We start from the raw sequence: 15040 nt of genomic DNA, 5'->3' as shown, positions 1-15040 counted from the left end.
CCTTGCTCCTAAGTGAGCCAACCGCTCACCAATTACAATCTAAAAATGGCGTAGGGGCAATGAGAGGTGGCATGAGCCCCCTCTCATATTTCTATCTTACGATTCTCCTCTCTAACTGCATGCAGTGGAAAGTTGCTATTCCTTCACACGCGGACTTCCCACGCAGCGTCTCTTGTCACCCGGGTGGTCTGGTGACAGGCGGGCTCTGTTGAACTGGAGAGGGTTAAGCCGACGGGTGCGAGGAAGTCGAGTGAATGCTTTGCAGACGCCGACATTGTCAAAAGACACGCCCGGAGGGGTTTGAAGTAGCGGCTGGGCTAGAGGTTCCGTTACTTCGCAGAATCTTAGCGAAAACACTTTCTGGCGGGCTACCAGCGAGGCGTGGGAATGACTTGTGTACCCAGGCAGTTGTGGCGGGAAAATTCCCGCGCTTTCTGCAAAATAGTAACTGTGATTGGCTTGTTTAGGGCATAGCTCCGTGACGTAGCAAAATCAGCACAGAAATTGGCGCCAAGAATCTCCATTGGTGGAATGGTAGTGCTCCGGCAATGGAGTGGAATTTCCGCTGGTTTTTCGAGTTGCTGATTGGAACGTTTAACCACGGCCACTGTCGTGGGGGCGGGAATGTTGTGTGTTTGGCCTGTACGGGTGCTCTAAGTAGTCGGCTCTCGTACACTCCTGGAAATGGAAAAAAGAACATATTGACACCGGTGTGTCAGACCCACCATACTTGCTCCGGACACTGCGAGAGGGCTGTACAAGCAATGATCACACGCACGGCACAGCGGACACACCAGGAACCGCGGTGTTGGCCGTCGAATGGCGCTAGCTGCGCAGCATTTGTGCACTGCCGCCGTCAGTGTCAGCCAGTTTGCCGTGGCATACGGAGCTCCATCGCAGTCTTTAACACTGGTAGCATGCCGCGACAGCGTGGACGTGAACCGTATGTGCAGTTGACGGACTTTGAGCGAGGGCGTATAGTGGGCATGCGGGAGGCCGGGTGGACGTACCGCCGAATTGCTCAACACGTGGGGCGTGAGGTCTCCACAGTACATCGATGTTGTCGCCAGTGGTCGGCGGAAGGTGCACGTGCCCGTCGACCTGGGACCGGACCGCAGCGACGCACGGATGCATGCCAAGACCGTAGGATCCTACGCAGTGCCGTAGGGGACCGCACCGCCACTTCCCAGCAAATTAGGGACACTGTTGCTCCTGGGGTATCGGCGAGGACCATTCGCAACCGTCTCCATGAAGCTGGGCTACGGTCCCGCACACCGTTAGGCCGTCTTCCGCCCACGCCCCAACATCGTGCAGCCCGCCTCCAGTGGTGTCGCGACAGGCGTGAATGGAGGGACGAATGGAGACGTGTCGTCTTCAGCGATGAGAGTCGCTTCTGCCTTGGTGCCAATGATGGTCGTATGCGTGTTTGGCGCCGTGCAGGTGAGCGCCACAATCAGGACTGCATACGACCGAGGCACACAGGGCCAACACCCGGCATCATGGTGTGGGGAGCGATCTCCTACACTGGCCGTACACCACTGGTGATCGTCGAGGGGACACTGAATAGTGCACGGTACATCCAAACCGTCATCGAACCCATCGTTCTACCATTCCTAGACCGGCAAGGGAACTTGCTGTTCCAACAGGACAATGCACGTCCGCATGTATCCCGTGCCACCCAACGTGCTCTAGAAGTTGTAAGTCAACTACCCTGGCCAGCAAGATCTCCGGATCTGTCCCCCATTGAGCATGTTTGGGACTGGATGAAGCGTCGTCTCACGCGGTCTGCACGTCCAGCACGAACGCTGGTCCAACTGAGGCGCCAGGTGGAAATGGCATGGCAAGCCGTTCCACAGGACTACATCCAGCAACTCTACGATCGTCTCCATGGGAGAATAGCAGCCTGCATTGCTGCGAAAGGTGGATATACACTGTACTAGTGCCGACATTGTGCATGCTCTGTTGCCTGTGTCTATGTGCCTGTGGTTCTGTCAGTGTGATCATGTGATGTATCTGACCCCAGGAATGTGTCAATAAAGTTTCCCCTTCCTGGGACAATGAATTCACGGTGTTCTTATTTCAATTTCCAGAAGTGTATTTCGGTCGAGGACGTCGAAGCAACCAGCCATCGCCGCCGATACGCCAGATCGTGTTCTGGCAGTCAAGAAGACAGTTTGGCAATGTATGACCGTAGCACCGGCAGATAAGGATTTTCCTAGTCAATCAGAGCTCAGCAGAGCGCGCCTGTTCGTCTTTTTCTGACTTTGTTCTGTCTTGAGTAGCACCAATTACTGTTGGGTTAGCTGTGTGGCTCTCTTGAGATTTGAGTGGCAAGGAATTGGCTCCACATACCACTTCGTCTTAAACCTCACGATCTAGTTTAGGGACAACTTCACCTTTACAGTGTTTGTATGAGTCTCCAATTTGAGCCAATTTGATGTATTATAAATATTTCATGTGTTTTTTTTATTATTTTGTGTTTAGTCTTAAGAAATCATATTGTTATTTTGGACAGAACTTTCATTCTGTTAATCGGTAGAGCAACCCATCATTTCCCACTATGTTAATGAAACCTTCGTTTATTTAACTTATTTATCAAATTAAATTATTGCAGGTGCCAAACTCCCTTCTACTCCACTGGCAGGGTTGATTAGAGTCAGTTCGCGTGTTTTTTTTTTTTATCCTTGTGCAACAGCAAAAGTCGGAGTTAGAATAGGGGGGGGGGGGCTTAGAGCATCATTTACATATGTAGATTCAAGAAGAATTTAGTGTCAAATACACTGCTAGCCCCGGCACCTCGCAATGTCAGCACGTTGTAGGTGTCGCCACTGGCGCCAACCTTGTGTGAATGCTCTGAAAACCTAATAATTTGCATATTACAGCGTCTTCTTCCTGTCGGTTAAATTTCGCGTCTGTAGCTCGTCATCTTAGTGGTGTAGCAATTTTAATGGGCAGTAGAGCAGTTAATTTTTAAAAAAGTTGTTTCCTTATTCAGTTAAGATGACGTACATGATATCACTTTGTAAATTATAAACAACTAACTAACAAGCACAAAGCCGGTCTTGTAGATTATGCCATTAGATTTTGTCGAGCACATCCGTCACGCTCTCACACCGATTAGGCGATCTCGCGCGAAACTTTTTGGCGTTGCTTTTTCCTCTCTACCTCCTATATTTGAAGACCTAACATTTTAAACGTGCTAAGTATCATTTTTTTTTTTCAAAACAGATTTTATTTGCTCTAATTGCGCTACATTCAAGCGGATATTCACTCAGGTGACAAAAGTCGTGAGATACCTCCTAATATCACGTCGGACCTCCTTTTGCTTGCGCAGTGTAGCTACTCGATGTGACATTCACTCAACATGTCGTCGCAAATCTCCTGCAGGAATAGTGAGCCGTGCTGTTTATACAGCCGTCCATAATTGCGAAAGTGTTGCTGATCCAGGATTTTGTGCACCAACTGACCTCCTATTGTGTCCCTTAAATGCACGATGGATTCATATCGGGCTCTTTGGGCTGCCAAATCATTCCTACGAATTGTCCAGAACGGTCTTCAAACCAACAGCAAACAGTTGTGCCATTTATTAAAATTCTAGGCCTATCGTTATTTCGAAACATGGAGTCCATGAATGGGTTCAAATGGTCTCCAAGTAGCCGAGCATGGCCATTTCCAGTCAATGATCGATTCATTCGAGGTATACACGGACCGCCCAGGCCACGGTTTTCCAGCCGTCTGGGATCCAACCGACATGGTCACGAGCCCAGAAGAGGGCACTGCTGCGATGTCGTGCTATTAGGAAACACACTCGCGTCGGTCAGCTCCTGCCATAGCCCACTAGCACCAAATTTCGCCGCACTGCGCCATCTGATACGCTCGTATTACGTTCCACACTGATTTCTGCGGTTGTTTCACGCAGTTGCTCCTTTGTCACCACTGACAACTCTACGCAAGCGCTGCTTCTCTTGATCGTGAACGCAGGCTGCCGTCACTGCGTTGTCCATGATGAGAGGTAATGCCCAAAATTTGGTATTCTCGGTACATTCTTGACACTGTGGAGCCGGCCGCGGTGGTCTAGCGGTTCTGGCGCTGCAGTCCGGAACCGCGGGACTGCTGCGGTCGCAGGTTCGAATCCTGCCTCGGGCATGGGTGTGTGTGATGTCCTTAGGTTAGTTAGGTTTAAGTAGTTCTAAGTTCTAGGGGACTTATGACCTAAGATGTTGAGTCCCATAGTGCTCCGAGCCATTTGACACTGTGGATCTCGGAATATTGATTTCCCTAACGAATTCTAAAACGTAGTCTCCCACACATCCTAGCTCCAACTACCATTGCGGGTTCAAAGTCTTAATCCCCGTCGTGCGGCCACAACCATGTTGGACACTTTTTTTACGTGAATCACCTGAGTACAAACACGAGCTGCGCCAATGCACTGCCCTTTGTACCTTTATAAGGTGACTATAATTTCGGACCTTACGAGCACTCATCGACATACTTTGCCGTGAACTACAACCACAATTAGTCATCATTTGATAGGTTGTACATCGTATATATGAATATTTAAAGGAGACTTTCATTGTCACACACGCCTTGTAAATAATTGTTAACGCTTGTTGCATGAAAGGTGACGGAGTGTCTTTATTAACAGAACGGCGTAATGAATGATTGTCTATACTAGTAGAGGTTGGAACGCCAGTGGAGATGAAGCGGCAGGCAGAAAAATGGCTCTGAGCACTATGGACTGTGGTGTCACTGCCAGACACCACACTTGTTAGGTGGTAGCTTAAATCGGCCGCGGTCCATTAGTACATGTTGGACCCGCGTGTCGCCACTGTGTGATCGCAGACCGAGCGCCACCACACGGCAGGTCTCGAGAGACGTACGAGAACTCGCCCCAGTTGTACGACGACGTTGCTAGCGACTATACGGACGAAGCCATTTCTCTCATTTGCCGAGAGACAGTTAGAATAGCCTTCAGCTAAGTTAATGGCTACGACTTAGCAAGGCGCCATTAGCCTTAAATAGCTTGTATATAAAGATTCACTTGTATCGCCACAATCTCCAGATGTCTCATCAAGAACGATGTATACAAGGATGTATTAAAAGTTAAGTATATTCCAAAGATACGTATTTTCTTTATCACATTCATTAAGTCTCCTGTTTCAGACCTCACTCCATCCTTCGTGAGTTAGCGCGTGCATCTTGGCCGCCTCTTTCAATTAGTGTGCGTAGTGTTGGCAAGTCTGCCGACACTACATGGACTTAACATCTGAAGTCATCAGTCCCCTAGAACTTAGAACTACCTAAACCTGACTAACCTAAGGACATCACACACATCCATGTCTGCGGCAGGATTCGAACCTGCGACCGTAGCGGTCGCGCGGATCCATGCTGAAGCACCTATAACCGCTCTGCCACCGCGGCCGGCCGGTCGGCAGGCAGAACTCAAGCTCTGGGTGGAAGGCCCGCACAGGTGTTGGTCCTCCTTAAAAACAGGAAGTAGCTAGACAGACGTTGTGGCACCTGAGCTCTGGAGCACAATAGGGTGATGGCCGGCCGCTATTGTAGCAGGACCGGAAGGATACCTGGGAATTCGCAAATCTTGGACGCAGGTGAGAGGAACGAAGAAACGGCACCTCGGAAACTAAGCAGGCTGGGTTATTTCCAAGGATTTTTACTCAGAAGCATACCATCATACGAGTATAGGTTTTTCCTCGCAAACTTTCCGCGCTGGACGACAAAAGAGTAAAATATGATTGGTCGGCATTCAATAAAATCTGAAGAGAGGGAGAATATTCCGTGGTTTCGGAAATATGATTCACTTTCGGAATTACGAGGGTGGGAAGCCGAGCCTTGCTGGGAAGCCAGCGGTGGAGGGAAGAGGTATTCTGTTGTGAGCGCCAGTGTGTGATGGTCGCTCGGTATCAGCTTTGGTACAGACGGTCTTGCTGTCTTTGCTCTCAGGAGAGTTTATAGTTGGAACAGTTAGGCACTGTACTGTTGCGAACCTATACGATTCTGGACTTCACCTCCAGGTTGGAAGTCGTCGTTGATTACGCAGCGTTCAGTAATTGAGAGCATTTACGTTGAGACGTTATCTGAACTCCGTGCTTGTGGCTGGGAGTTCCCGTTTCTCGTCTGTAGAACACAGAGAGGAGAAGACAGTATTAGAGTATATTAGTCAGAGGACCGCCTTCTGCCGTCCTAGTGGTTGAAAGAGTTTAATAGAGTATATTAGTCAGAGGACCGCCTTCTGCCGTCCTAGTGGTTGAAAGAGTTTAATTGTGGCTGGAGTTCTTCCATCGTCGCAGACGAGAACCATCACCTCGACGCATCGGACGCAGTACATACGGTGTTATCGCTGATTGCTTCGGCTTGTTAGGTCTATAAAGCTAAGCAGCTGTGATCACGTTAGTTTCTTTCCACTGAGGTTCCACTCCACCGTAGTTCATCTTTGAAAGTAGTGTCTTCTAGTATTTGGTACATAGATGATGTCAGTCATTTCGCGTTAGTGATATTAGACCGTGCAGTCATAATAAGGGCAGAGTTGGGCAATTGAGTAATAATTTTAGTTAGGAAATATAGACAATTGTATTTAAAGGGTCGATTTTAATCTATAATAAATATATATTGAACAACAACGTTGATTATTTAGTAGTATTAGTTGCCTTCATCATTAATTTACGTTTAGATTTTAATTTATATGTAAAAAAGAGCATTAAGAGATCCTAAGATGTGCTTCAGGGGGTAGTCAGACAGGGCCAAATCATAATTTTAGCGTTTATTATTTTCCGTTGCGCACATTCATTTTACACCCGCCTGGAGTAGCATCTGGGACCTTGGGTATGCGATACTACCGCCATCTGTACTGTGCATATCGCTGTTCAGTGACTTGAGTCACCTCAGTGTATTATACTAAAAACGTGTCATTATGTAACGATGCTAACGAATCGTAACAGTGACGTACAGACGGCGATGTATGGCCGTCAGCACTGAATTTTATTGGTTTGACGCGCTAACGTAATCGCTACCATACTGTTTGTCGTTTTGTGGAAGTAACACTTGTACATTATCAATGTATCTGCATCATGTATTGCTTGTCCCAACTTTTACACACTCGGCTATGTTCTACTTACGCCAGCTTTCGTGTTACGACATCCGCGTTCATGCTCATGAAAACAGTGAGGCAATAATGAAATTGTGGCGTGAGGGTGAAGGGTGTCTTGGAGCTAATAGCACACTAAGAATGGAGGAAAGGGGATTTATTCACTTCCAAACTGCTTTCGATAAGGTCATCAACACAAAGCTACACATCAGTTTTTCTGCACATTCAGTGACACTGAACAGTAGGAAAGTGTAGACATCGCAAAGAAAGGCGATTAGTTTTATACACAACTTTCAGTAACGCAAAATATTTCACGATTGTCTGCTGAAAAAAAAAAAGACTTGGCTTGCTACGGTACCTCCACCATCGGCAGTTTTTTACTGATTTGCTTAATGATATGCAAGCTGTTATTTTCTGTTTCGTATCGTTTTCATGTCTCAATATATTTATATTTAGGTATGTTTTGTCAACGTGTCTCACCTTGCGGTATAGGTTATATTTCCTGGATGATAATAAATGTTTAATCCTATAAAAAAACAAGCGTGCTTATTTCCTATGTCATACAATACTATTTTCTTGTTATATCTCAAAAGATTACTTTAGGTCCTTAGCACGTTCAGAACGTTTTGGTCCTCGTTTATGCTTCCTTGTCAGTTGCTTCTTCTCTTCCTCCCATATTTGTCCTCTCTTGTCAGTGTTCAAGACTAACGAGTAACACCGAAGATAGGTCGAATAAGCGCTCCGTAATCCACTTCTTTCGTCGATTAATTACAATCCCAACAAATCTCAGACAAGCATCTACTTTTCCTGCCGTCATTCTTATGTCGTCACTTCACTTTACATATTTCACAGTCTTTTCTTATCTCTTGGAATTCATCAAAAACTACCCTGGTTCATTTAACATAAATTCAAAAATGGTTCAAATGGCTCTGAGCACTATGGGACTTAACTTCTAAGGTCATCAGTCCCCTAGAACTTAGAACTACTTAAACCTAACTAACCTAAGGACATCACACACATCCATGCCCAAGGCAGGATTCGAACCTGCGACCGTAGCGGTCGCGCGGTTCCAGACTGTAGCGCCTTTAACCGCTTGGCCACCCCGGCCGGCTAACATAAATTCACTGCTCTTTCATGTACATTGCCGTAGTGTATTCCATTAACCAAATGCTTGTTCTGCTATCTCTCGCAGTAGTAGCCAAATGACCGCCCGTCCAAAAATTTCCGAGACACTTTTTATTCTGGCGCACAAACGTCACCAGCACAGTAATTACCGTCGCAGCTTGAACTTACACGTGTAAACAGTAGATGCACATTCAACCAGCGAGTTGTGAACAGGCATTGTTAAGCAGGGGACGTGCAGCCGTAGTATGTCAACGTTGTTGTGGCACAATTCGCAATGGAGCAACAAACTGATATCTCTCAACCGAGTATTCAAGACAATCTATAGAATGTTCTCAATAAGAGAAAATTGTGTCCAAAGTTTGTTACGCAGACCTTAAGCCCCGCACAAAAGCAATGACGTGTGGCCGCCTGTCACGTCTTGACTAGAATGAAAAATGCGGGCAATTGTTTTCCGGAAAAAAATCATGAAGGGTGACGAGATTGTGTTATGAATAAGAACTTACCACAAAACGACAAAGTGCAGAATGAATCTCTGATGGTTCGTCAAGACCGAAGAAGATGAGAATGTGACGCACTGTCTGAACAACATCGCTATGAGCGACTTTTCTGGCAGTTTGACCTGGTATTAGGAGGGCCATCCCGAAAGCAGGGATACAGTAATCGTTAAAAATCTAAAACTGAATATATTGTAATAAAATTTACATGGTATGCGCCACAGTACGTTGTTATTTCTCTACATAATCGCCGTTGAGATCAATGCACTTTTGAAAACTGGACACCACCTCTTGTATATCCTCATCTTATACTGCCCGCTCCACCCCCTGAAGCCACTTTGTCGCAATCTCTACTACCTCCTCATCGTTCCAAAAGCACTGTCCACCCAGCAATTCTTTTTTCTTTTCTTTTTAGCGAAAAGATGGTAATCCGAAGATGCCATTTCAAGGAAGCAGGGTGGGCGATTCACAATGTCCTATCCAAAAGACACAGTCAGATCGTGAATGAGCCAGCCGGTATGGGGTCTGGAGTTGTCATGAAGGAATGGCGAACAACGAATTAACATTCCGCTCCTTTTGTCCTTGATTTTTTTCCCTTAGCTTCTGTAGGGTGTCACAATATGCAGCAGTATTGATGGTCCCTTTGGGTATGAAATCGACCAACAAGAGTCCTTTCCGGTCTCAAAACACGGTCGCCATGATTTTCGTATCTGAAGATTGAACGTTGAATTTTTTGGAGGCTGGAAAATGGGTATGGCGCCACTGCAGATATTGTGTTTTTGACTCAAGCGTACAGGGTCAGTCCCACACTTCGACTCCAGTCACAGTTAAGTCGAGAATGGATTCACCCTCACTTTGGAAACGTTGCAGAATTTCTTGTGCAGCCGACACGCGATTTTCGCGGTGTTGCGGAGTCGACATTTTTGGCACCCACCGTGCACACAACTTCTTAAAACCAAGTTTTTCTGCCGTGACTTGACCCAGGAGACTTCGTGAAACACGGAGAAAACTTTACGTTAATGGGCAGTCACAAGACGACCATCGCGAACCTTTTATTCAACCTACTGCACAAGCTCTTCTAACATGTGTCTTCGGAGTCTTTCGAGGCGGCATATCTGGATAAAATCTTCTCGGTTCTCAATTCGAATAAAATACTCGACCTTTCGATGGTTATTTCCGCCATCGTCATCAGGAATAAAAGCCACTGACTGCCGGACTGGCACAGTTTTCCGCTTGTAATCAGACACGATTGCAGCCTCTGACACCAGTCAAAGATATACTTATATGGATGTGGTGTCTGTTCTTTCAGACATGTCCGAAAGAACAGACACCATTTCCATATAAGTATATAATTCTGGCAATACCGGCCATAACCTTCTTCTTCTGTGCGGATGCACACATATTCCCCGAACTCTTACGGGACTTGGTCAGAATGTCTTCCACGAGTAATGAATGTGTTGGGGTGGGACACTATGAATGTAGTGTGTAGACATACAAGGTGAGAATGTGGGTCTCGCGGGAGGCGTTGGGCGAGATAGTCCCTACAGTCGCTCTAACCTCTGTGCCCTCGGTGCCTCAGATGGATAGAGCGTCTGACATGTAAGCAGGAGATCCCGCGTTGGAGTCCAGGTCGAGGCACACATTTTCACCTGTCCCCGTTGATATATATCAACGCCCGTCAGCAGCTGAAAATATTAATATAATTCTAATTTCGTTCCAGTCAAAGATGGCCGAAACGATGGGTGCGCAGTCGAAGAAGCAGATCGTCATGACCCTACCAGAATCTGAGTGAACAACTTTGGATTTCTTTCTTGAGGGAGATGCGGGATGTTTCCACTGCTGGCTTTGCCGTTTGCCCTCGGGATCGATTTGGTGGCATCGCGTAGGGTCATGATGGGCCCCGACTGCAGGCCGTCAGCTCGTCGAGTTCCTTGAGCGTGGAACCACAATCAGTGCGCAGCGCTATGAAACCATTTTTAGAAAGTGCGGCGAGCCGTAAAACCATAACATCCAGGAATTCAGTAGGACGGAATCATCCTGGTGGACGATAACGCCTGCTTCCATACTACCAATCGGACGAAACTACCCTTCAGCGATGTTGTTGGGAAATACTGCAACATGCTGTGTACAAGAAAATGGTTCAAATGGCTCTGAGCACTATGGGACTCAACTGCTGAGGTCATTAGTCCCCTAGAACTTAGAACTACTTAAACCTAACTAACCTAAGGACATCACAAACATCCATGCCCGAGGCAGGATTCGAACCTGCGACCGTAGCGGTCTTGCGGTTCCAGCAGACTGCAGCGCCTTTAACCGCACGGCCACTTCGGCCGGCTGCTGTGTACAGTCTGGAACCTTCTCGGTATGGTTTTCACATCTTTGGTGGTCTGGAGAAAGATATGCGTGGACGGTGGTGTCAGTCGGACGAGGAAGTGCAAGAGTAAGTGGCGTTGTGGATCTGTCGGCGGCCGACCACACTCTGCGAAACAGGAATTGATCGCTTATGTCTCCCAGTTGGATTAAACGTCTCAATGCGCGTGGTGATTACTTTTGAATGGAACCATTACATGGCCCCGTTGTGGCTAGTGTTTGGTTTTCATTTGACTGCCTCTCATACGTTGTCGCTCTGAAATGACAGCCTGTCTGGGAACTTCTTTCTTCGTCATAGATGACGATACGGCCTTGCTTACAGGCTAAACCGCTTGGTAACATTCTGTCGATTCATTACCTCGGATACGTAGGTTCCCACAATGATGGATACTGGGCGCTCATCCGTTACACTAAGTGAGGAACAGAATGACTGAACGAATTTCACAGCTGCTATACGTGGAGCAAACAGAAGGCGCGCTGGATAACGTGTAATCCTGCTGCAACCACATTTCACTCGATGGCTCCATTCAACCGTTACGAATCCCTTTACACGCCACACGTGCCAACTCCGGTAAAAAATCCCTATGTCTTACACAGCTCTTATTTTCTTACTTTCTGGATGTAACTCGTACGTATGTTCTGTGTGTTGCACTCGAGTCCGGCTATGTAGAACACCTGAAGCATTAAAAAAACTATCATAGTTTTTCTCTATTGTTCATTCATCCAGTCTGGACAGGTGGAGTACATCTTTCCGTTGAAGATATCTTCTCTGGCTATCAGCCTAGTCGTAGTGTACATCGCTACAACATGACGCCACAAATCCGCCGATAACCAGAGAAGATTGTATCAAAGAAGTTCACTGAGAAAGCCTGCACTCCAAGATCTCTCTCCATTGTTCGTTGAACAACTCTCCATTCAAGGTTCGTCTCGCTCTGCCACAAGACAAAACGGGCAATATGTGCTGGTTGTAAGTTTTCCTTACTTCTCTAAAATTTACGTACACAAATTGGCACTTGTGACGGTATGTCACCTAAATAGACATTTCGAGAAAGGGAAAAGAAGTTTTTGCTACGAGACGTGTGAAACACAAATTATCTAAAGACTAAGTACGTCTGCGCGATGTATAACAAACAGTAAAGAACGTAAGTTATTACTATCAAAACACAAATATCGATGTAATTAACAAAACATAGTTTTTTGGTATACTCTCTCTGTGTAACATAGGCCATGAAGATCAGAGACAATGCTTTGATTGAACCAGTCCTCCTGTTTTTGTTACGTCTAGATGTAGGCCACCATTGTAGCGCTGCATAATATTTAATGTAAGTTTGGTTGAAATTTAGTAAAATATACTTATAATTGTTATTAGAAAGTGTGTATTACTGATTTAGTTGTCACTTCTTATGATCGCAACCATTAATTATAATTAACAAAATTTTTACAGAACTTCGTAGTGCAAGGAGCTCATCTCCCATAGCAGAATTTAGTCGGCCATTACGCTGACTGTATTATTTAATTAAAATTTCATGTCATAATATTAAATGTAAATGCGAGGGACTTCGCAATTTTGATCTTTCATTAATTTCGAAGTTAAAAAGAGTAGTGATAGATTTCATTTACCAAAATCCACAGCACTGAATGAGTTCAGCATGTTTCATTTTGGCCGCCTAATGGCAGATGAGATTCTCTCCAGTTTTCACTTGCAAATAATGAACAAGAAATATTGCAAATCATTCCATTCAATAAGTTCTGCAATATCTCAGTTAATCTTTGTGACATTTGGTACATAAATAACCAGTAGCCCCTGAGACTCATATTAATGATTACGGTTTGTGTAAGAACACGCATATTTTATTTTCTAAATAGCAGCGCTCACGCAAGCTATTTATTAGACGGCGGTGAGTCGCGCGTTGTGTTTAAAAAATATCGAAAGTATTTCGGGGCAGCCGATGTCCATATGAGTGTTATCGCGGCACAAGTTAATTAAAAGTCTCATGCCAGCCCACAATATTTAAAGGCACCCCAACCAAAATCATAAAATATGTAATTATAAAAATAAAAATATATCATTATCCCGTGATAAGTGCACCCAACAAACACATACATATACACTTATATCGTGATACACTATTACCTGTTTCCACCTTGACGTTCAGTAGACAATCTGACAACGTGACAGGACGCCTTGATTTAGGCAAATGAGTAGTTTCCATTTTTCTGCACACTAGAGATAAATGGTCTAAAGTAAATTTGAGGGAGGCAATATACATCACAAAATTATCACTGTCGTGAGCACATCTTTCTTTTGTATTTAATAATCGTGCGCATGTGTTAGTTGAGTCAGAAAAAGAATCGTTTCATTAAAGGCCAAGTTTTCATTTAAAATGATCGAAAATTCAATTTTCTTTTTAATGTATTTTTTGAAATGTGTATGTGTCTGGAATCTTGGGACGAAAAGTTTTCTTAACCCATCCACTACAATGTGTCAAGGCCGGCGTATGACGCGAGACTCAGATATAAAAGTTGCCGTGCCGTGACACATGTTCACAAAATGATTTACATTGCAATATACATGCAAACATATTCGCCGAAAAAGCTGGCGGACAAAGCGCGCAGGCTGCCGAAAGCAGCATATCCAGCTCAGCCAGATTGGCTTTTCTCGCCAAGAAGAACGAGGGAATGGCTTTCCAGGAACAATTCGAGATAGTGGAAGGGTTGATGTGCAGCCCTAGAATTGCATATAAACGGAAGAAACGAAAACATATTTTTTGGTCAAATTTTGGTCAAAATTAGTCAGAACATAATTTTTCGTCCACTAAATTGGATCAGATGTTTTGAAAATTTATCTTCAGATTTGTGTTCAGCGACATCAAAAATATGTAATAAGGCGTAGTTTTTATGCAAATTAAACTAATAATACAAGTAAAAGTTTTCCCTAAACTTAAAACATGTTTGTGTCGATTTCAAAACTGCGTGCAGCATAAAATAAAAATGATTCAACCTATTAACTTCCATCCTTGACACTCGAAAACTAAACGTTTTTGTTCGGAACTTATACCTGTAATACTCGAAATTTGTTAATACAAGAATAGTTAAATTTTTTGTAAAGCCACAAAGAGTGAAACAAACCTTCAAAAATCGAGCTCAAAGTTCGAGTTAGCGCCAGATCACCAAAGTTAAGGTTATTTCATTGTGATTAGGTATAAGCTTCATTAATTTAAAGTACTATCGACTAATGTTGCCCATTTTTTATTTCACATAACTGCTGAGAGTCTATACTGCACGCAGTCTGCATACTTCAAACTCGCAGGACCTTGATCAAATTAAACCATAATTAAGGGCACCATTTTTTCGTATTGAAAATCTAAAATAATGTTCAAAGTATGACCAATTATCATAATCCTCAAACAGATCCTTTCTATGTCTTACCATTGTCTCAAAAAAATTTCCAAACATTGCTTTTTATTATCATTTGAATGAGAACCTGCCCGTAATAGTGCAGCTTTGTTCTCAAGTGTTCCGGTCAAAAAAAAAAAAAAAAAAAAAAAAAAAAAAAAAAAAAAAAAAAAAAAAGGATGGCTCTAAGCACTATGGGACTTAAAATCTAAGGTCATCAGTCCCCTAGGTTTAGAACTACTTAAACCTATCTAAACTAAGGACATCACACACATCCATGCCCGAGGCAGGATTCCAACCTGCGACCGTAGCAGTAGCTCGGTTCCGGACTCTAAGCGTCTAGAACCGCTCGGCCACAGCGCACGGCTTTTCGGTCACTTTTCACTTCACAAGAAAGGTAACTTTTTGACCCGCGACGTGGTTGCATAACAACTGTGCAATATTCGAGTAGGCGACGTTGGTGAACTATAATTGGGGTTAATCAGGTAACTATGCAGTGTTAGTGAAGCGGAAAAATTGATTATTCTCATGAAGTAGGAATTTTTAGGTTTAG

This window comes from Schistocerca nitens, chromosome 2 (assembly GCF_023898315.1).
Source record: "Schistocerca nitens isolate TAMUIC-IGC-003100 chromosome 2, iqSchNite1.1, whole genome shotgun sequence".
NCBI lineage: Eukaryota > Metazoa > Arthropoda > Insecta > Orthoptera > Acrididae > Schistocerca > Schistocerca nitens.
This window is presented reverse-complemented; position numbering follows the sequence as displayed.